Source organism: Euprymna scolopes, unplaced genomic scaffold (genome assembly GCF_053919585.1).
Source record: "Euprymna scolopes isolate OS-2025 unplaced genomic scaffold, ASM5391958v1 sca322, whole genome shotgun sequence".
NCBI classification, from domain to species: domain Eukaryota; kingdom Metazoa; phylum Mollusca; class Cephalopoda; order Sepiida; family Sepiolidae; genus Euprymna; species Euprymna scolopes.
This window is the reverse complement of record NW_027633350.1, coordinates 18,727-42,395: the sequence shown is the minus strand read 5'-3', so window position 1 is coordinate 42,395 and position 23,669 is coordinate 18,727. Positions and strand designations below refer to the sequence as shown.

Genomic DNA, 23,669 nt, shown 5'->3' with positions numbered 1-23,669 from the left:
CCCCCGAATGCTGGGTGCACTACGAAATTTTTCCGGGGAAAAATAGACGAAATCATAAGTCCTCAGACCATGTTGATTGGTCGCATACCACGTCACGTAAAAGATATCCGCCCTTGTTATACCTCTTCTGATTCTGAGGACGATGAGGAGGATCACACACCGTTCAGAGATGATCCTGATCACTTACTGCCCCTTCAGGTGAGCATAGAAACACCACCAACAGAACCAGACGAGGGAATGATGGGACATACCGATGACAATAGTAATGAGAGCGATGGACACAAGGAAGTAATGCCTCATCGAAATACTTGACAGAGACGAATGCTGCCCACCCCCCGTGATTGCGAAATCCTGCGAGAAGGGATGATGGAGCACACCGAGGAGATGACGCCTCCGATTCTTCGGAGAAGTACCCGACAAAGACGGATACTGCCCCCCTGCCCTGATTGTGAGACACCGCCTATGGAACCACGAGACGGGATAATGGAACAGACTGGTAGTAATGATGGTGATAATGAAGAAAACAGCAATGAGGAAGTGCTGCCCCCGATTCTTTGAAGGAGTACCTGCCAATGACGATTGCCCGCATGTCCTGTTTGTGATCACGAGATCAGGGGGGAGTGTGGAGAAATGCGTGACTTACCTGGATAGACCACGTACGGGTCGGTCACCGAAAATAAATAAAAAGAAAGAAAAGAAACGGTCAAGACTCTTATTTATAGAGTAGTGATCACGTGAGTTAGAAGAATATGCAAATAGAGGTGAACAATTTTGCGATATAAAAAGCCTGTGTTGTTAAGAGGAGGGGCAGACTGTTAGCAGAAGTCAGTGCTGTCAGACGTGCTTTAGAGTTTTGTTATTATATGTTGTGCTCGATTGTTGGGAGAGAGAAAAGAGAAGAGGAGGAACCAAGAAGACATTCTGCAGGTACTTTGATACAACGGGGGCGCAATTCAACAATCAACCATTTCCTTTGGTTTAAGAACACAAAGGAATCGAGATACTTGACTTTGTGTTGGTTTTACTTGAAGGCACTTTCCCTTTCAGAAGAAGCCAATTCAATCCGCTTAGGGTGAATGCTACTTCATTAATGACATAAAGACCTTTGTGACTTTCTTGATAAATGAATAAGATAAATTTACATAAGATAGTGTCGTCAGTTTTATTTTCAATAATAATTTCTGTTCTTTGGACTTTCTTTATCGTCAGCTTCTTTCATATTATTGCATTTCATCTCAATTAGGTTTGTATTATTTAGAATATTATTACTCAAACTACTCATTTGAGGATTGAACCAACAACTTCAGAAGAGTGTCACTTACAATTGAATTTTACCTATTACTTTATCCGTTATGCTTTGTGAACAATTCAAACATATTTTTGTTGTTTAGATGTACAATCTTACTACTTATTGCCATAGATCACTAATTATTAGGCTTCCTAAAACAGAATTTTATTTTGTGGTAAATGACTGAAACGAGACATATAAGATAAAATAATGTCATTGGTTTTATTTTCAGTTCTTTACATTTTTTCATTCTCTCCATATTACCTTCTTTGTTTGAGACTTCTTTCAAACCCTTCTCCCTAATTTCAATTAAGTATCAAAACCCAAATTTCATTTCCATTATATCTAAAAGAAACATTTAACATGAGTAGTACATTTTTGCAATGGTAATGCATTTTCTAATGTTTATTGATTGCAGTTTTTTTCCAGTTTGACATATGCTGGCCATAAGACATGGTATAGTTCATCAGTTATTTTTCTGCTCAAATATGACAACAGTACTTCAGACATGATCTGAAAGTAGATTTGTAGAGAGACACAATAGCTGTAAGTATGAGAATGTGTATAGGACCATAAAAAGTACTGAGTTTACAATAAGTAGAAAAAGAAATGGATCTAATATGTAGATGTTCATCTAATGTGTAGAACTGATGTGCTTCAGAGTTTATTTCTCAAAAACAGAGCCATCCATAAGGATCTCAGGAAGAAAAGAGACATGCTTACAATAGAAAGACACAAGCTGATTCTTAACAGGATAAAATGAAAAAGAACCCTTTTCTATCCTAATACACAACCGAATTTAGGTCAACTTCTAGATCAGCTGCATATTTCAACAGACCCCAGGGAGATAGATGAGAAGCAGCACCAGAAAATAGAGTGATATCATCAGCATAGATGTTAATCAAGAACACCTCTAAAAAAATAATTTATATAAGGAAGAAACAGAATTGGACATAAAATATAGCTCCGAGAAAAACCATTCTCTTAAAATTAATGAAACTACCATGAACAAAGTTTTTTATCTAGAATTTCAGTTATAGGTAAGATTATCTGCTCTTTTTGACTTCCAGTTTCTGCTCCGCAGATTGGACGAAATAGTGGAAATAGGCAAATGATGTGTTTTTAAAACTTTCTTAATTTAATAAATAAAAAGTAAAACACATTTCTGATAAAACAAAAACAATCAAGTCAATTGCATTAATTTTAGTGATTTTATACGATTTTCAAGTTGCAGGAATCAATCTGCAGTTGGAAACCTTCGTCGCGGTTTGTTTTTCATAAGTAAAACTGTACCAACCACAGAAAAAACTCTTAAAAATAGAAAAACTCCTTACAAAACCATCCTTACTTGTTTATAAGGTTATTAATGTTGAAAAATAACTTTTCAACTAATAAAATCAATAATAAATGAACATTTCCAGAAAATTTTAGTATAATTTTCATTCTTCTTTGTAAAAAGAAAGCATGCCAAAATTGTATATTTTTTACCCAAACCGGACGATTCCTTTTTGCATAAATTGCAAAATATTTTCACTAGGGCTAAAGCTCACACATACGTTTTGAAATCCATGGTTTATGGGTTTCTGGTGCAATATGTGAGATCTAGCCGTTTGCAGAATAATTTACCCTAAAATATTTCATAGTTACAAGAAAAATTTTGAAATATTAAAATATTTCCGCAATTCTTTTTGCAATTATGTGTCTTCAAATAGAAAACATTTGTTGCAATGGATGTTTAATGCATGCTATGTTGTTAGTTTATTTGTTAGTGTTCATAAACTGTAGCATACATACTCATTTCCCAGAAATTGAGAATTGTCCATTGAGAAGTTCCCTATGTCTGTTTGGGATTTCCTTGACTTTCTTGTGTTTAAACTTTCCTTTATATCATTTAAACTTTCTTCACAATATTTTTGTTTGTTTCAGTAATTGTTTTCTAACATCAATATTTACATTTCAGATATATATTGACATGAGATGGAAGAAATCAGCAAAGTGTCCATGATACAAAACATCTTCCAAGTAATCATTGATTACAGGTCGTAGTATCCACAAACAAAATCCCCTAATTATTATGTGTGTATCAGTAAATGTGGAAAAAAATTCAATGTAATCCAAGATGTAATTTAATCGTTTTAAGAGTCAGCACAATAAGAAAGTAAATTCAGCTGTGCTTGAACTTGCTGCTACAAAAGTAAAATTGTTTGATGTTGTTGAGAGTGCAAATGACAACAAAGAAAAGATGAAAGTGTTTTAGTAACATAGGTCCTTGAAATGATGAAAGAAAGAGACAGATAAAAACCTTCTCAATGCTGTCATCCCCACAGCTGATAGGAATTGTGCAGAGTTGGAAGCTGAGGGTCTGTATGCACAAGTAGGCAATAAGGCATATGATGTAAAGAATTCATGAAACCATGAAAGTTTAAGAAGCATGTGTTAGGACTAGATGATATAGATTGTATTCTTTGTGTTAGCAAATAGGCAGACTGGACAAATCCTGAATTATTTCTGATGTATTCCCAATGAGCAGATGTGTTGAGGATACACTGAAATTGTTGGGAAGTCTAGTTGATGATGATGGTGTGGTTCCTTATAAAAGTGGTGACTTTAAGATCAGGCAAGGTGTTACAGCAAAACCAATTTCTGTATCAGACCAGAAAAATATCACCATAATCCATGCCTGCATCAATGGCACTACATGGTTCCTCAAAGTTATGCATCGTTGATACATAGACTACCAACAACAGATTTAGAAGTCAGAGCTATTAAGTGATCCAATTTGTGCCTCCAGAGAAAAAGTCCTTAACAAAATTCCTGGGGAAAATCGTCTCTATCTGGATAAATGTAATTCTGCTGGTGGAAAAAATGAGACATCAACAAATGGCCTTCAAGGAAGACCATTTTTCTCTGAAGAGCTTATTGATATCAAGAATTGACTCCTGTGAAATACTGGGATAATTTATTGGTTTTGCATCGCCAGTTGTCAACAATCCTTAGTATTGTATTTTCATCAAGACAAGTTAACCTTGATAAGATGAAAATTCTTTGCCAAATTAGGAATATGTGTGATCATTTTAAATGGGTGAAACTGAATCATGCTCTTCGTGGAATAATTCAACATTCAGTCGAGTTGATGGCTATGAATGATGGCTATGAATGATGGCTGCAGATTAGGAAACGTCAGAGGAATGTTTGGAGTCCAACAATAAAGACATCCGTAATTATTTGAAATTCCTTTCAAGAAAATCATCACTAATTGAAAAGTTAATTGATGTTATTTGTAGACTGCTTGAACGTTCTGATGCTGGTGTTGTAAAGCAGTCCAATGAATTGCATCCTAATAAGTATTGCACTGAATGTGAAGCAGTCCAATGAATTGCATCCTAATAAGTATTGCACTGAATGTGAAGCAGTCCAATGAATTGCATCCTAATAAGTATTGCACTGAATGTGAAGCAGTCCAATGAATTGCATCCTAATAAGTATTGCACTGAATGTGAAGCAGTCCAATGAATTGCATCCTAATAAGTATTGCACTGAATGTGAAGCAGTCCAATGAATTGCATCCTAATAAGTATTGCACTGAATGTGAAGCAGTCCAATGAATTGCATCCTAATAAGTATTGCACTGAATGTGAAGCAGTCCAATGAATTGCATCCTAATAAGTATTGCACTGAATGTGAAGCAGTCCAATGAATTGCATCCTAATAAGTATTGCACTGAATGTGAAGCAGTCCAATGAATTGCATCCTAATAAGTATTGCACTGAATGTGAAGCAGTCCAATGAATTGCATCCTAATAAGTATTGCACTGAATGTGAAGCAGTCCAATGAATTGCATCCTAATAAGTATTGCACTGAATGTGAAGCAGTCCAATGAATTGCATCCTAATAAGTATTGCACTGAATGTGAAGCAGTCCAATGAATTGCATCCTAATAAGTATTGCACTGAATGTGAAGCAGTCCAATGAATTGCATCCTAATAAGTATTGCACTGAATGTGAAGCAGTCCAATGAATTGCATCCTAATAAGTATTGCACTGAATGTGGTGCAAATGCTCACACTATTAGATCTCATGCAAGGCTTTCCAACTTACCAAAGAAATTTTATGTTTCTCTTGTTGAAGATATCCTACTTGATTGATATGTTGTAATATATATACTATATCGTATTCACATTATCAGATTTACAACAAGCCCTAAACAACTGCCAGTGGATCATTTTTCACTAAGATATGACCAAATAGTTAATTTTCACTTTTTGGGAGTAAAATCCCAATTTAAATTTGTGGACTCTAAACCCCCCAAAATTTGACCGTTTTTAAATATTTTAATATTTCTCTATTCGACTCATCGTTTTGCTTCAAAAAAGCCCTTAACCACTACCTGAGAACTTCTCATTGTCCTTATTTCCACAAACCAGCGATCTGGGCCCACAGTGGTGATGGTGACAAGCAAGTTATGACTCATTCTGATTAATGATTATTTCAAATAAATTGAAAGTCCACACATCCTTTACCATGCTAAGAATGGCTTTCTTGCCTGCTTGACTATGTCTACTTATCAAGCGAAAGGGACAGCAGAATCGAAAATCTAAAAGAGCAGACAATCTTGACGATAATTAAAACTTTCTATTTGTGGAATTTTAAGCAAATTACAGCAAATAATGATTAAGTAAAAGTAACAGCATTGTGCTCTTTTGATTAGTTTTTTGTTTTATTTTTTACACAAGCATCACCACACTATCAAGGCCAAGAGGCCACTCAAGGATAAGGGTTAAAGAGTGTACAGTAGAAATTGGACAATATAGTAATCATTAGTAATGAAAATTTGGTAAATATGTTAACTTATATGGAACGGCTCATCAAGAACTTATTTGCATTACACTTGAAGACAACCATATTGTAGTCAGTCGGAAAGCAGGAAAACGGAAGACAATTCCACAGGCATGCAGTTCTAAGAAAGAAGCTTTGTTCATGGAATCTACGTTTAGGTTTAGGCACAGGTAAAGAGTGGGGGGAATTATTGATAGTGTTTTCAGCTAGACGAGTGTTTCTAGTTAAAGTTTGGCGAGAGGGTACCATAGACTGAAGCTCAGTCGAACACTTTCCATGAAAATAACGATACATCAGAGACAAACTCACAACATCTCTTCTGTGAGATAGAGGTTGCAGGGAAGAGAAAAGGACAGCTCCTATGAGGCTACAAAGTCTATTTTGAACTCTATCAAGGCAGGAAAAGTCCTTTCTAGCAGCACCTGCCCAGATGTGGCAACAGTATTCCATCCTTGGACGTACCTGGCTCTTATATAGATAGAGAATTGCATCAGCAGTGAGATATCTACTGGATCGATAGAAGGATCCCACAATTTTTCCAGCGGCCTTGGCAACAGATTTGATGTACGTGTTCCATTTAAGATCAGAAGTAATGGTCAAGCCCAGAAGCTTGTCAAAACTTGAGGCCTCCTGAAGATAAGTGCCATTCATTTCAATTGATGCCAGATGTGGATTAGAATGTTGATGATTTAAAGAGAGAAGCTTGGTTTTAGATGCATTAAAAGTAACCAGCCACTCCTTTCCCCATTGTACCAGGTGCTCAAGATCAGAGGAGAGAGAATCAGAGAGAACTTGGTCGTTTACTGTCTTAGATGTGCTACCATAGATGGTAGTGTCATCAGCATAAATCTCTACAAATGATGTAAGGATGTGATCTGGAAGATCATTAATGTAGATCAGGAAAAGAGTTGGGCCCAGGATGGAACCCTGAGGGACACCAGCATTAATACTGTGAGCTTCTGATTTTTGCCCATCAACTACTACTCTTATGAACCTATCAGAAAGAAATAATTTAATAATTGAGAAGACATTTCCAGCTATACCATAGCTAGAGATCTTGTGAAGTAAACCTTTATGCCATACCCTATCAAAGGCCTTAGATATGTCAAGAGCAATTGTTGAGTAAAGGTTGGAAATGCAAAAGCCAAATATGGCTGGTGGAATGAGAGCATGCTACTCCCATAGATTAAATTAAGCATACTGTTCAAAATTTTGTGCACATTCTCCGTTTCTGACAGAAAGCTTCCGGAGTTTGACATAATAGACCTGATGATGGTAGAAGGTTACATTGAGGAAAATGTTTTGAAAATAACACTGAAGATGAAAACAGTAGTTTTAAAAATCCAAATAATATGAATAATCACACCTCATCTGTAAAATTCAGAAACATTACATCACCTTCTACAAAAATAAGTTTTCTATTTTCTGTCTTGGCTATATTCATTTATGAGTATTCTTTAAGGTCAATTTAGAATTATAATCTAAACTCCTATGCATATTCTCATGACTTTTTAAGCTGGATTCTGCCTGACTGCATCACCACATATTTAACAAGAATAAGATTTTTTATTTTCTGTATTGTTATATTCATCTGTCATAATGATCAAAAGTAAAGCCCTTAGACTTTTTGGCCATGTCAAAGGATCAATCATTGGCCTGTCCATGTTATGAGGAAAGCTACGGCGAAGATTTTGATTGGAAATCTCTCAACAGTTGGTGTCCATCAACCAATTTTCCCTGGATCAAAAAGAATAGGGAAAACTAAGTAACATGAATTCATAATCCGCATCAAATGGAAGATGATAATCAAGATAATATATTCATTTACAAGTGTTGTTTTAAGTATTAACATTGTTTGATTTAAAATGTAGTTTTTTTCTTTGGTATAATTTTTATATGGCTTTTTAAGCGTGAACTTCACCAGAAAACTTTTTTTTTTCTCGTGCATGCGTTCGTGCATGTCGCGATAAAACGGAACTGCTCGCGAACGACAACGCACAAATGCTACATGTGTATGGCTTCTCGCCAGAATGTATCCGCGCATGTGTTGTTAAACTCGATCGTTGCGAAAACGATGCCGAACACACGTCACAAGAATATGGCTTCTCTCCTGTGTGAGTTCGTATATGTCGGGACAAAATCGAACTGCTTGAAAACGATGATTCGCACACTTGACATGAATATGGTCGTTCACCAGAATGCGTTCGGGCATGGTTCCGTAAATGCGACCGCTCAGAAAATCCAAACCCACAAATGTCACATGCATAAGGTTTTTGGCCTGTGTGTGTTTGCGTGTGTTTTTGTAAATGTGAACGGCTAGCAAACGCCGATGCACACACATCACAAGAAAAAGGTTTTTCTCCACTGTGTGTTCGAACATGTGATCGGAAGTTCGAACGATCAGAAAAAGCTGCATCACATATTGTGCATAAATAAGGCTTTTCACCAGTATGTGTTCGGATGTGTGTTTTTAGATTAAAATTTTTTGTAAATGAAACTCCACATATGTAGCAAGAATAACGTTTTGTTGCCATGTGTTCTTTTTAGTTATAATAGTTCCTCTACAAATACAAATTAACAGTTTTTTCTTTTTTCCTTGAAACTTTTTGTCATTGATCTTCACAAGAATAAAATTTTATTTTGGTGAATTTTCTTTTTAATCTGAAACTGTTTCCATTTGTTTTCTCCATTGAGAAGTTTGTAAAAATGCTGATGCACTCACTTTTTTCACTCTAAATCCTGTGAATAAAGAAGAATTATTATTAAATCGCACAAAAACATTTTTAACTTGTTAACACACTTTTTTCTATAGAAAAAAATCAACAAAAAGTAAAAAATGTGAAAATAAAAGTTCACAAAATTAGAAATTGTCAAAAAGAAAAAACTTAAATTTATAAACGTTTTTAATATATGACTTTTCCTTTTTAATTCGGACTTTTATCACAAGTATAAAATTTTACTTTGGTTAATTTTCTTTTAATCAAAATCAAGCAATTTATTTCAATATGTTTTCTACAATGAAAACTTTGAAAAAAATGCTAATCAATATATTTTGAAAATTAAAACTTTTAATCTATAAACGTTAATCAGTCATGTTTTTTTAACTGACTGGTATCTGTGAATAAATAATAATTAATAAACCTTAATATATATATATATATATATATATATATATATTACATATACAAAGAAAATTATTTTACACACACAGAACAGTAACACTAGGGAATGTATAATTGAAAATAAATGTTGATAAAATAAGATGGAAAAAGTGAAATAGTTAAACGTTTTTAAGATATATAAATATTTTTTTCTATCAGTATATAAAGACTTTATTTTAGAAAAAAAATTACTATTTAAGACCAAGAATATTTTAGTTAAAATGATAAACGTTTTTAAATGTATATAAGTTAATATGATTTTTTAGATAAAGCTTCACATGTGTAGCAAAAGTAAGGTTTTCTTTTTCATCAAGACTAAACAATCCAGTTCCATTTGTTTTCTTTAATGAGAACTTTGTAAAAATGCTCTCACTTTTTGTTAAATGTTTTTGAATCCTAATGGGGGGTATGACACCAATGATTTCAACGATTGTTTTTATAATCAAGTTATAATAAGCAACCAATGAAAAGCTTCCAAAGTTACTATAAAATTGTCAAATTTTGGATTCAATCAGTTCGCTGTTGTCTACGTCACGAACCTGCATTTGATTTTTCGCCATGATCTTGGTTACTGGCAATTACTTCAATCTCAGGATCGGAACTGCACTGCTTCTTCACTACCATCTTTGTTCAACATAATGTCTCAACATTTAACAGGTTATGCGCCTAGCCATCATCTTTTCTTTGACGGTTTGGAATCTAAATTCGAATTGTGGCAGGTAAAATTTCTGGGATATCTAAGGATTCGGAAATTACACAAAGTGATACAATTTCCAACAGAGAATCCTAATGACCCCAAATTTCTGGAAAAGAATGCAACTGGTTTTCAGAACTGATTCAATGCTTAGACGATAGAAGTCTATCTCTGATTATAAGAGATGCCTTGGATGATGGACTGAAAGCATTCAACATATTAAGAGAGCATTATTTATCAAAAGGAAAACCGAAAATTATATCACTATATACAGAACAAACGTCTCTAAAACTTAACAAGGATGTAAAGGAGCAGAAACAACCACTAATACCTTAAAACTCTTAGGTGAAATAATAAGCGATAGCCTGTTGATATCAATGACCCTCAAGGGACTTCGAGCCGATTTTAAACCATTTACAACTGTTATAACGTAAAAAGACAAACCCATAAATTTCAGTGAATTTAAAGTGACATTGTGCATTTACAAAGAGACAAATCGGGTGCTCATGGACAAAAAAGACTCCAGCAATATCATGAAGTTCAAAAATGCTTCTCAAAAACAGACACCACCAAATTACGCATCTCACTGCAATGTTTTCCCCAAAAGTAATTTTCCCAAGAAAAAGAATAAAATTATCTGCTATAATTGTGGACGACCCAACTACAAGTTTGTCGATATAAAAGCTCCAAAATGGACTCCGTAAAAAACGTTGAGAACTTTGAGGAAGAACATACATTTCTATTCACATGTAACTTTGACAATACCACAAGCAGTAAAAATCTCCTTGTAGACTGAGGTGCTACAGTGCACGGTATCACTAAGGAATTTGATTTTATTAATTTTGATTCAAACTTTAACATTTAAGCAAGACATTTTCTGCCATTAAACAAATATATATAAAGTTTGCCCAAACCAAGTCAAAATTGATATACCCTAATGGAACTGTATTTAACATTAAAGAAAATGGCTGACTATATTATTTAAAAAGTATGGTTCCCTCAAAAACTGCCTGTCATGACTTGGAAACTGGGCATAAAATTCTGGGACACTGCAATACAGCTGATATTAAAAAATTACCAAATGTAGTCGAAGGCATGAAAATAATACCTTCAGACGATCTCCCAAATTGTGATGTTTGTGCACAGGGGAAAATGACAAAATATATAAGCAAAACACCAGACAAAAAGGCCACAAAAATTCTCTCACGTGTGCACTCTGACTTGGCAGGTCCAATCAACCCAATGGGGAGAAATAATCTAAGGTACATTTTGAACTTTATTGACGATTTTTTTCGGTTTAATTATAGTTTATTTTCTAAAATAAAATCTGACAAAATCTGACACTATCCTCGCCACTAAGAAATATTTAGCTTATATTGCCCTGTACAGCTCTGTAAAATGTATTCGCTCAGACAGTGAGACTGAATTTACTAGTAAAGATTTTGAACTTCTATTAATTAACCGTCATAAAAAACACAAGAAATCTGTACCATATTTCTTCTTTCAAAATGGCTGAAATAGCATGGTGAACCTTTTTTGAGATGGCAAGATGTCTACTTATTGAATCAAAATTAAAGTATAGGTTATGGACATACGCTTTAATGGCAGCAGCATATATCAGAAATAGATCGCTCAATAGAAGATTAGGCAAAACACCGTATGAAACGTTTAGTGGTGTAAAACCCAAAATGAATCGAATGCATATATTTGGTTCAGATTGTTTTGCATTTATTGAAAATACCAGTAAAGTAAATATTAAAAGCGAAAAAGGTATTTTCGTAGGTTATGATAAAAACAATTCAGCATATTTAATCTACTTTCCAGACCAAAATGCCATAAAAAGAGTTAGATGTGTAAAATTCAATGATACATTAAATTTAAAAAATGGCGATCCAGTGGATGAAAAACGTGAGGAAATATTACCTAGTATCTTAATTGATCACAATGAAAATATTAATAATGACGACAATTGTAGTAGAACCACTGACGTAAATATTAACCAGACACGTTGATACCCGATAAGGGAGCGAAAAAGGCCAGACTTCTTACAAATTGAAAAGATACAAGATTACGCAGTGGATTACTGCTACTCTTTATCTGAAAATAACACATATGAAATAGTGGCAAAGCCAAAAAGATAAGAATATAATTTCTTCATGTTGGGTTTTTTTCCAAAATAAAAATCACAGCCTCTGGCAGTGAAACTTTTAAAGCAAGATTTGCTGCAAAAGGTTTTTCACAAATTTCTGGAGTAGAATATTTTGCAACATTTTCACCAACAACAAATTTAACGACAATTAGAATTTTATTACAATTTGCTACTCAATACAATTTAAAAATACATCAAATGGATGTAAAAATGCTTATTTAAATGCTCTGATTGACTGTGAAATCTATATTTACCCTCCAGAGCCATTTAAAATGAAAAATAAAAATTTTGTGTGGAAACTGAATAAATCGTTATATGGACTAAAACAAAGTGCTCACAATTGGAATTTAACACTCCATGATTATTTAATAGAACAAGAATTCAAGCAGTGTCCTGTAGATGCTTGCATGTATACCAAAAATATAGGAAATAAATTGTTGATTTTGGTTTTTTTGGGTTGACGATATATTACTCGCCTCAAATTGTGACAACATTTTAAAAGATGTTGTAAATAAATTAAATAAAAAATTTAAAATGGCCGATCTTAGACAATTGTCGTGGTTCCTGAGTATAAAATTTAATTTTGAAAATGAAACTAATGAACCAATCACGGTACATTGAAAAAATTCTGCTCAAGTTCGGAATGCAAGATTGCAAACTGAGTACAAATCCTGAGAATATAGAGACTGAAACAAAATTAATAGATGAGCGATTATACAGAGAAATCAGTGGAAGCCTCATCTATTTGATGACTGCAACTAGGCTTGATATATGTAATACTGTAAAAAGCTATCTTAAAACTTATTGAGACCGGCAATTAAAGACCTTAATCGTGCAAAACAAATCCTTTGTTATCTATTTTTTATTAATTTTTTTTAATGGAGAGTAGAGAATGCATTGTGGATGCATTATCAGCAGCTCCCGTTACTCTCGCTTCTCTTTATTTGTCCCTCAGTCTTCATTTTTAATGAGTGATTTTTCTGACAAAGGGAGAAGAAAAAGCAGTATTCTAGGTTGACAGTATTTTACGCGAAAAACCGCCAGCGATGTCGAAAATTTTCTGTTTCTATGTTTATCCTTGTAGCCATGTCACTAGTAAGGGTGCTAGAGGTAAATGTTTTATCGGGCTGCCATTATCCGGCTGATAGTCAGGGACCCGAACCTTGAATTAACCAGAAAAGTGGCTGTCTTACAGCAGGTACAAAGTACTGGGGCCGCTGTATTGCCATTTAGTGAATGGATTCTGGACCATGCAGTAGCTTCTGGTGGGGCCTCTCGATGCCATATTAGTGGGTAATTGTTACAGCTTTACCTTATCATGTGCTACAAAAAAAAAAACAACAATTCTTTGTTTCTTTTGCTCTCTTACTTTCCCTCTCTCTCCTGCTCTAAGCAAGTCTGTCGACCTGTTCCACAAATCCCAAAACTCCATCATGAAAAGTTTCAAGAAAAACTACATGATTAAACCCGGATCTCCAACTTCCAATGTAGACCCCCATTACCATGTCTCCTTTTCCAACATCGGGGATCTACGTTTTAACGTTCCAGAGGTTGAAATACAATTACAGGAGACTAAACAAGACCTATTATTCCTAAGCGAAACTGGCATTGGACAGACTATTCCCCTAGATGAGTTTGTAATTAAAGGATACTCTAACTTAACTTCCAAATCTGATCCTCAAGATCGCGATGGGCATGGAATATGTGCCTATATAAAAGATGGCTTTCCATATGGTAGGGACATCTCCAGAAAAGATGCTAACTTACCCTATATGTGCTTTCGGGTTGCACTTGTTCACACTACTGCATTTATATTTACTCTCTATGGTTCCCACAACAGTGGAGTTATTATTTTAAAAGCATATCTGAGAAAATTGACCATGTCCTATCTGCTTATCCTTTAGCTAACATTCATGTATGTGGAGACTTCAATGTTCAATGTGAAATCTCATCAGTTTACCCTGTATTTAAGAATTCAGGTGATCGGTCATCTCTCTCTCAGTACAGGCCAATAAGTTTCCTGTGCGTCATGAGTAAGTTGCTGGAATCTGTGTTAAATAGAGAAGTAATCAACCATCTCAGCAAAAATAACCTTCTTAGTAACACACAAGATGGTTTCTGTTCTGCTAGATCTACAGCAGATGTGCTTACAGTTATATCTCATAGGATTAGCGAATCTCTCGATGGAGGCTACCTTTCTAGGGCAATTGCTCTTGACATATCAAAAGCCTTTGATAGGGTATGGCATAAAGGTTTACTTCACAAGATCTCCAGCTATGGTATAACTGGAAATGTCTTCTCAATTATCAAATCATTTCTCTCTTATAGGTTCATAAGAGTAGTAGTTGATGGGCAAAAATCAGAAGATAACAGTATTAATGGTGGAGTCCCTCAGGGTTCCATCTTGAGCCCAACTCTCTTCCTGATTTACATTAATGATCTTCCAAATCACATCTTTATCATTTGTAGACATTTATGCTGATGACACTACCATTTATGGTAGCACATCTAAGACCGTAAATGACCAAGTTCTCTCTGATGCTCTCTCCTCTGATCTTGAGCTACAATGGGGAAAGGAGTGGCTGGTTACTTTTAATGCATCTAAAACCAAGCTTCTATGTTTACATCATCAATGCTCTGATCTCCATATGACATCAATTGAAATGAATGGCTCTCGTCTTGAGAAGGCCTCATGTTTTGACAAGCTTCTGGGCTTGACCTTTATTCCTGATCTTAAATGGAACACGTACATCAAATCTGTTGCCAAACCTGCTGAAAAAATTGTGGAATCCTTCTATTGATCCAGTAAATATCTCATTGCTGATGCAATTCTCTATCTATATAAGAGCTAAGTTTGTCCAAGGATGGAGTACTGTTGCCACATCTGGGCAGAATCTGCTAGAAAGGACTTATCCTGCCTTGACAAAGTACAAAATAGACTTTGTAGCCTCATAGGAGATGTCCCTTTTTCTTCTTTGCAATCTCTATCTCATAGAAGAGATGTAGCGAGTTTGTCTTTACTTTATCGTAATTTTCATGGTAAGTGCTTCACTGAGCTTCAAACTATGGTCCCCCTCCCTAACAATCTTTAACAAGAAACACTCGTCTAGCTGAAAACACTATCAATGATCCCCCCACTCTTTATCTGTGCCTAAACCTAAACTATGATTCATCAAAGGTCGAAGCATATTGATATCAGATATCATTTCATAAGGGATGAAATAAGTAAAAAAATCTATTACTCTTAGTCATGTAACGTCTGAGAATAATATAGCCAACACTTTCACTTAACCTATAAAAAGGATAAAATTAAACCATTTTACAGCCGGACTTTTTGGAATCTAATTATGAATAAATCTCTTTTCAGAAACCCAAAAAGAGAAGCATAAATGTCAAAATCACACACACACACACACACACACACACACACACACACACACACAAAAAAAATTAAAAAATAATAGATTGTAAATTGTTTCAGGCACGACGTTAAACTGCGACCATTTTTATCTTACTAACCAAATTAACCAACTAATACCTAACAGAATGTTTCAGTTTTTGTTAAAAAAAATGTATATTTGTATGTGTTTGTGCATATATATTAATATGTATTTGAATAGGATTATATTTGTATGTATATATATATATTTGAAAAGTGTTTATTTTTATATGTATCAAAAAAAAAAAACGTAATGTGATTTACAAAAAAAAATGGCTTCTTTTTGCACACATACCAATATATTAATAATTCTTTTTGACCAATGAGAATAAAGACAAAGTACCCAAAACAAAAAAACAAACAAAAATATTCTTATTGTATTTGTTCATTTATTTGTTTATTTTTATTTTATTTATTTTCCTCTTCTTAAGTCAAACCAAATTGAACCCGAAAGGATTTTTCCATTATATAAAAAAGTTTTTAAAAAAGTTAAAAGTATTAAATGTTTTTGACTCCTAAATGGGGAGTAGATATTTATTTGCTGTCCAACGCAGCAAAATGTGGGACAAGGCCAGAAGGTGGAGAGTAGGCAAGCTCCCCTAAAGATGGGGCACTCTTGCCTCAACAAAAATTGCCTAGGCACCCCTCTGTCTGCATTCCCCAATAGGGGCGCCTCAGGCGACAAGCAATAAACTCGCACCACCCAAAAGCCGGGTGGCAAGGCCTGGGAGAGTGGTCCTCCTAGGTGATACCCAAGCGGTGTACCTCAGTCTGACAGGTGCTTTTGATGATCGTTTTTATAACCACAAGTTATAATAACCAACCAATGAAAAGCTTCTAAAGTTACTATAAAACTTGTCAAATTTTAAATTCAATCAGTTCGCCATTGTCTAGGTCATGAACCTGCATTTGATTCTTTGCTGACATCTTTGTTATTGGCAATTACTTAACACTCAGGATTGGAACTGCATTTGATTCTTCGCCACCATCTTTGTTCAACATAATGTCTCAACACTTCAGTAGAATTATCAAATAATGATCATAGAATATAATGAACCTATTATTTTTATTTAAATCCTAGTGGAAACGTATTATTTTTTTAAACCAAAAAATACCTTTACTAAAGTTATGGTTTTCAGTAGTAAAACAATGCATGAATTTATTTTGTCTTTTTCATGAAATTAAAGCGTTGTAAATTATAAAATTTTTTGAAATTCTTTAATTTTCATAGGAACATAAGGGGAAAAAAGCTTGTAAAGTCTGTATTAACAAAATTTATATAACTCGAAGAAAAATTAATTTCTCCAACTACCGATATTATCATTTAATTAAGCATTGTTTATTTAATATTTTCACAAAAAAAAATTATAATCGCAAACAGTATTTCTACTTTTTTTATAGTTACATTTTTAACGTAATCTTTATATGTAGGATTCTAATATTTTCATTGCACGCATGAATGTATAATCATCAATGTACGATAATTTTCATATAATCTTGGAAAAAAAAGTAAAAAAATTAAATTGAAACACAGCAACATACAAAAATAATTAAATTAAAAAAATGGTAAAAATTATACGAACATTCCATGTTGGTAAGTACAGATGCACAGTCTTGAAGAAAAAAGTTTTGCCCAATTACCTCCTCACTCCAACTACCCAACGTCATTTTCAGATACGTCTGTTTGTGTCAGTCAACTCTAAATTTCATGTAGCCATTCCGATAAATTAAAACATAAGTTTGTATTTTTTTAAGTGTGTAATTTTTTCAATAATTTTAAATTGTTACTTTCCGCTTTGAATTCTCTATAAATATCAATAAATAATGGTGTTAACTTTTTTCAATGAATAAATTATCAGTATAATTAATGAATTTAATTAAAATTTATGCAGTTTGTCTTTCAAGTTTAAATTCTATTAATAATTGAACTTTTTAAAATGAATAAACTGTCATTGTAACTTAATGAATTTAATTGACCTTTTTACACTTGAAATAAATTATGTTTTTTATGTGCCTCCATACTCTTTGAATTTTGCCGCCATGATTTTTTTTTGACACAATCAACAAACTTTGTTGCTACCACTGTCCAATTTTTGGCTAATTATTACCTTTTTTAGCAAAAGTTAAGTACATTTATTGTATTAATTCATTATCTTAAGACTTTTCATATGGAAATAATGCCAGAAAACTTATATTTCTCTTACTAGATAAATGTAAACACGATCCTTGTCATAATGAATTTTTAAGTGAAATGTACGGGTTTTCAGATTTGAGATAAAATTATTCCATGTATTTTTATTTCACACGCTAGTTTTTCTTTGGGAAATTCTTTCAAACATAATCAAAAAGTAAGCAAAATTTAAAAAAAATATTATAAGCCGACGTTCAAAACCATGTCCCCTACCCAGTCAGCTATTAATTCTGCACGTTTTGCTTCTGTAATTGTTACAATTTACGATGCTTTATTTTCATAAAAACGTAAAAATAAATTCATTCATTTTTTTTTTTACTACTGAAAACAACAACTTTACTAAAGGTGTGTTTGCTTAAACAAAATAATACTTTTCCACTAAGATTCCATAAAAATAATTGGTTCATTATATTCCGTGATCATTATTTGATAAATACTGTGGTAATTTTTACTTACCGGAACTCGATGTGGAGGGGTGAAGCAATGGATATTCTGTGTGGCACTTGTTCAAGCAAGAGGTTTGAAAGTGTTTGGTCGACTGCTTTTATAATAGTGTTTGGGTTTTTTTTTCCACTCACGTGGATCGGACTTAACATTTGCATAGAATCGACGTGGGTATAAAAACACCCTCTATCGGCGATATTTGTTGGTTGGTCTTTTTGTTTTAGTCCAGCAGCCTGTTTCATGGTTACTGTTACTGTGGAAACTTTCTTCACTGAAAGGTAGAGGCTAACAAGGATTTTGCAACAATGGTTTGTTGCGACCTGTGATAGGTGTGTCAGAAATTTTGTGAAAAATACTGAATAATTCCACCCCGTCTTTCTAAGCTTATAACTCCTCGAAAAATGTAATTCAAGCCCTAATTTTTTTTCAATTAAAGTAGCAAGGACCAAGGTTTCATTAAAAAAAAACAAAAAAACGTGTTTTTTTTTTAAAAAGGTTTTAAACTTCGGACTTTACAAGTAAATTTCTAAAAAAAACACTACTTTTTTTGTTTTAAATTTGAATATATTATTTATTGACCTTTTCTCTTCAATTTGTGATATATAACACTTTGGTGAGTAAATTAATTATTTACTTTTTAATAGACATTTCAAAATGGGAGGCGTGAATTATTCGACCCCCTATCTTTCCAAGCTTATAACTAATCGAAAAATGTAAGTCAAGCCCTAATTTTTTTTCAATTAAAGGAGCAAGGACCAAGGTTTCATTAAAAAAAAAGAAAAAACAAACAACGTGGTTTAAAAAAAAAGGTTTTAAACTTCGAACTTTACAGGTAAATTTCTAAAAAACACTACTTTTTTTGTTTTAAATTTGAATATATTATCTATTGACGCTTTCTCTTCAATTTGTGATATATAAAACTTTGGTGAGTAAATTAATTATTTACTTTTTAATAGACACTTGAAAATGGGGAGAGCGTGAATTAAAAAAAAAAAAAGGTTTGTCTAAAATATTATATTCGGTTTATTGGAAAGGGCATAAAATTTCACATTGACCCTGAAAATACCGTAAAAATAGAATCAATAGAAAAATTTTGATAGATTTTTAAAGTTTAAAAATTGAAAAATATTGAGTTCGTAAAATTCATTAGTTTTTTAAAAAAATAAAATAAAATATTTCTATTACTTTTAAAACAACTTTAATAGTTTATTTTGGAAGTATAATCAATAAAGAAAATAAACAACTCACTTTTAAAAGAGAAATTACGAGTTTTTTTTATATTTTATTCGCAGTTTCGTGTTAGGGGTGTCAAAAATTCCTACAAAAATTCTGATACACCTAGACCTGTGACTAGGTAAAAATTGTAGAACCTTGTCGGTCTGGTAATAAGGGTAACGATTCAATTTCCTTCAGCTCCAATCACCACCAAAATTCAGTTCACTCCATCATTCTTATAATCCAGTTAGCCAATCAAATAAGTTAAACGTAACAACTACCAATATAAAAAGAGTCGTCACCCACACAAAATATTTCTGCTGTCACTCTTCCTGAGAGTAGAGTCGCAGGTAAGTGCTTCAAGTTTTCTCAACGATCTGTCGTTGTAAGCAACGAGGCAATTCGTTGCAACTCCTGTTGACTAAGAAAAGGCGTGAAGGGTTCACCACGCAAGGTAAGAGTTTCATTGTTTTTTCCTTCTACGTCGAGTTCTGGTTTAACCCGTTGAGTTGCAGAAATGCCTCCCCCCTCCCCCTTTTAGTCGGTTAAAATCCGACAATACTGAAAATTTCATTAAAATCGATTTATTTCCTTATTTTTGATGAATTTTTAAGTTAAGGGAGGGGTCAAAATGTTTATACATTTTGAGCATCATCGGTCATTCAATGACTCATTCATTCATTTACACATACCTAATATATATATATATATATATATATATATATATATATATATATATATATATATATCCGGAAAATGATTTTTCAAAATTTACAAATCTAAGAAAAAAAATCTATGGCAAATTGACGGTTTTATTGTTTTAATACTTATTCTTTACATGTATGGTCATACGTACTTAAATAACGGGCGCCAATGTTTTGTTTATAATACGAGTGTACATATATTACATTATGATACGACTATTAGAGTGTTTTAAGAGAGATTTTAAAAAAATTTCAAGCAAGTTATTATTTTCAAAACGAAACACACTTAAAATACAAAAGAAAATGTTATAATTCATTTCAAAAATGTCTAATTGATAAAAATGTGCTTTTATCTTGAATCGTAAAATCGATGTGCCCCCCCCCTTTATTCGTAAATATTTGAAAATAAGGCGACGTGGATTTGACCATAGAATTGGGTTTTATTTAAGTTGTGCATGTTTTTCATGATTCTGATCGAGTGTATATATTTATATTTACTTACCTTCGAACAAAGCAAATTTATGATTTTGAGTTGACAAATTGACAAGTCGAGGTCAATTCAAGATGGCGCTGTTGTTTTTTGCGTAAATAATTCGAAAATAAAAGCTGTTCCATTTATTTAAACATAAAATCCATAAAAAGTCAAATATTTAATATTGAATAATAATTTTACTTTAAAATCCGAATAAAAATCGACATTGTGAAATGTCTTTATTTTCTTTTTCCATTTTCTGCGAACCTGCATTTCCGGTCGCCATCTTAAATTTGATTTTAAACTCGTTTTAACTCAACAATAGCGTAAAATATTTGGTTAAAATCTATAAATGGTCCACAAATAATCGTTTTTACTATAAAAATCTGAAAAAAGTTTTTATAATGTACGTACTTGTCACTGTATGAAAATGTCATATTCCAAAAATCACGTAAATCGATCAAGTAGTTTTCTTTTTTATTTAAGAAAATCAAATATTATCAGACATTTTATCGAAGAAAAACTTCACGACATCTTGTTTTTGAATGATACACTGCTAGCGACACCTATTGGGAATATAAGATAGGCAAGGGGCAGACAATCGACTTTCCACACTAGAAAAAAACTTGGAAAATTAAGACATTTATAAGTTTTTGAGGATGTTGAAAACGGAAATAACGTTTAAAATGAACAAATGAGTAGTTTCCAATATATGAAGAAATGTTAAAGTGGGGTATCACTTTTCTATAATAATTTAACGTATAATGATCCCCCACTTTATGACAACCACTAGTGTAAAACTTGAATTTACGCTGCTGAAATACACATTTGCAAAATTTTTGTTGGAGGAGTGTCAACGTGTGGGTGCTCAATTTACATAAAATTCTTCATATCTTGGAAACTACTCGTTTGCTGGAATTTTAAACGTTATTTTCGTTTTCAACATCCTCAAAAACTTATAAATGTCATAATTTTCCAAGAATTTTGACGATGACTGGGGAACAAAATCAGGACGTGGTTAATGTTAAAGGCTACCTTGCGAAGGACTGTCGAAAATGTGGAATACTGTGTTACCGGTGTGGTGAGAGTGGACACTGGGCTTGAAACTGCTCGGGAAACAAGCAAGGGGAGGACGTATAAGCACCAGTCTCCTTCCCCACCAAAATGCGAACACAACGCTCCTGGTGACAGGCATCCATGTTGATGGGACACGATGGTTGGCGCTTATTGATACAGGATGCTCAAGGACGATTTTACATGCAGACCGGTGCCGGTCTTGGAGAAAAACCAATGTGAATGTTGAATTGGTAGAATATCCCATGCATGTTGCGGTGTTGAAGCAGTCTCTGTATCCACTGATGAAGGTGTGTCTACCAGAATCGATGTGTTGGTGGTGGGTGGCAAACCGCTGGGGTTTGACTCACTTCTAGGCATCGATGCCATAAAAACTCTGGAAGGTGTAGTTGTCAAGCCTACAGGATCAGTGCGGCTGGGCACTGGGCAGCAAGAAAAATATTAAATGCACAGCCATTTCTATTAATGAACCGGATTTGACCGACATGTTTGATCATCAAAGCCAATCGTGGCTAACATCGTGAAAGTGGTCTGAGGACCACCACCCTGAAAGGTTACACAATCGAGTGTCAGAATACCCAATGCCGGCAGAAATCCATGAAGAATACACGCAGGAGCTCTGCACCTGGATAGATAATGGTTGGCTCTTGCCGTACCCAGAGGATAAATTGGGCTCCCCCCCCCATGGCCTAATTCTCCTGATGGCTGTGATACAGCAGAACAAAGCCAAAGTGTGCCTGGTGATGGACTACCGGGAGCTAAATCATTATGTAAACGTGTTTACGGCCAACGCAGATGTTTGTGCAGTTAAGCTGCGTGAATGGAGACAAAAGGGTGCTAACGTGTCTCTACTGGACCTCAGGAAAGCATACCTACAAGTACGGGTCCATGAGACATTGTGGCCATACCAGACTGTGGAAATCGATGGGGAAAAATACTGTCTGACCCGTCTAGGTTTCGGCTTGAATGTGGCTCCCGTGATAATGAGAGCAATTTTCAGCAAAGTATTATCCCAGGAAGAAGTTGTAAGCCGTGCAGTATCTGCTTACATTGATCACATTTTTGTCAATGAAGACGTGGTGCCCACGACCCATGTAAGAGAACACCTAGCAAAGTTTGGGTTGGAGTGCAAGAACCCGGAGCGGTTGAAGGACGGTGCACAGGTGCTGGAATTGGCAGTGGAATGCAGTGAACTGTGGTGAAAGCAAGGAAATGCAATTCCAGAGGCTCCTAGTATTGTTACGTGACAAACACTGTTCTCCCAGTGTGGTCAACTCGTCAGGCACTTTCTGGTGTGCAGTTGGCTTCGTGTGGCTTGTGGAATACTCAGAAGGAGAGTAAGTTCGGTAACAAAGGGCTGGGATGATGAAGTGAGGGATGCTATACTGCATCATATGATGTTCCAGACCTTAGAATCTGTGCAGCAAGACGATCCGGCCCGTGTGGACGGCAAAGAGCTGAATGGATGGGTCGATGCTAGCTCCCTAGCAATTGGTGCGGTATTGAAAGATGCTAGATACCGTATTGAAAGGCATCAGTTTGGATCTTAAGTGGCAGGACAAGGTGCTACACATAAAGACAGATTCTGTCCGCGTATAATATTGGGTCTTGGACACACTAACTGGAAAGGTGCGAGCACACATCAAAGCAACAAGCGAGATGCTTATTAGGAGGCGACTAAGCACTCTCAAGGAGCTTGTAAAAGAGTATGGGCTGACAGTGGATGTGACGCTGGTTCCATCAGCACGAAACATAGCTGACCAATTGACACAAGTACCACAGCAGTAGTTTGAGGCGATGAAAAAGAAAAATGGGCTTGACCCGGTGATCGGCGCGATTCACACAGACAAGCTGGATGAGTCAAATCATGGCTATTCACAAAGGTAGTGAACATCTGGGGGTACGGCGCACTATCTACTTTGTCAGTAGAAGTTCAACCACGACAAAAGAAACCATTAAAACAATCATACGGAAATGTGAGGAATGTCAGTCCATTGACTC

General features: G+C 34.4%; 1 long non-coding RNA gene across 1 annotated transcript; it reads right to left on the bottom strand.

Moving 5' to 3' along the window:
• Positions 1–1,491: 1,491 nt before the first annotated feature.
• On the bottom strand, positions 1,492–20,723 carry LOC145274301 (uncharacterized). Its single transcript, XR_013866637.1, has 2 exons — positions 20,625–20,723; positions 1,492–8,864 (listed from the first exon to the last, which is right to left on the bottom strand). It is a non-coding gene; the product is annotated as an uncharacterized LOC145274301 (long non-coding RNA).
• Positions 20,724–23,669: the final 2,946 nt, after the last annotated feature.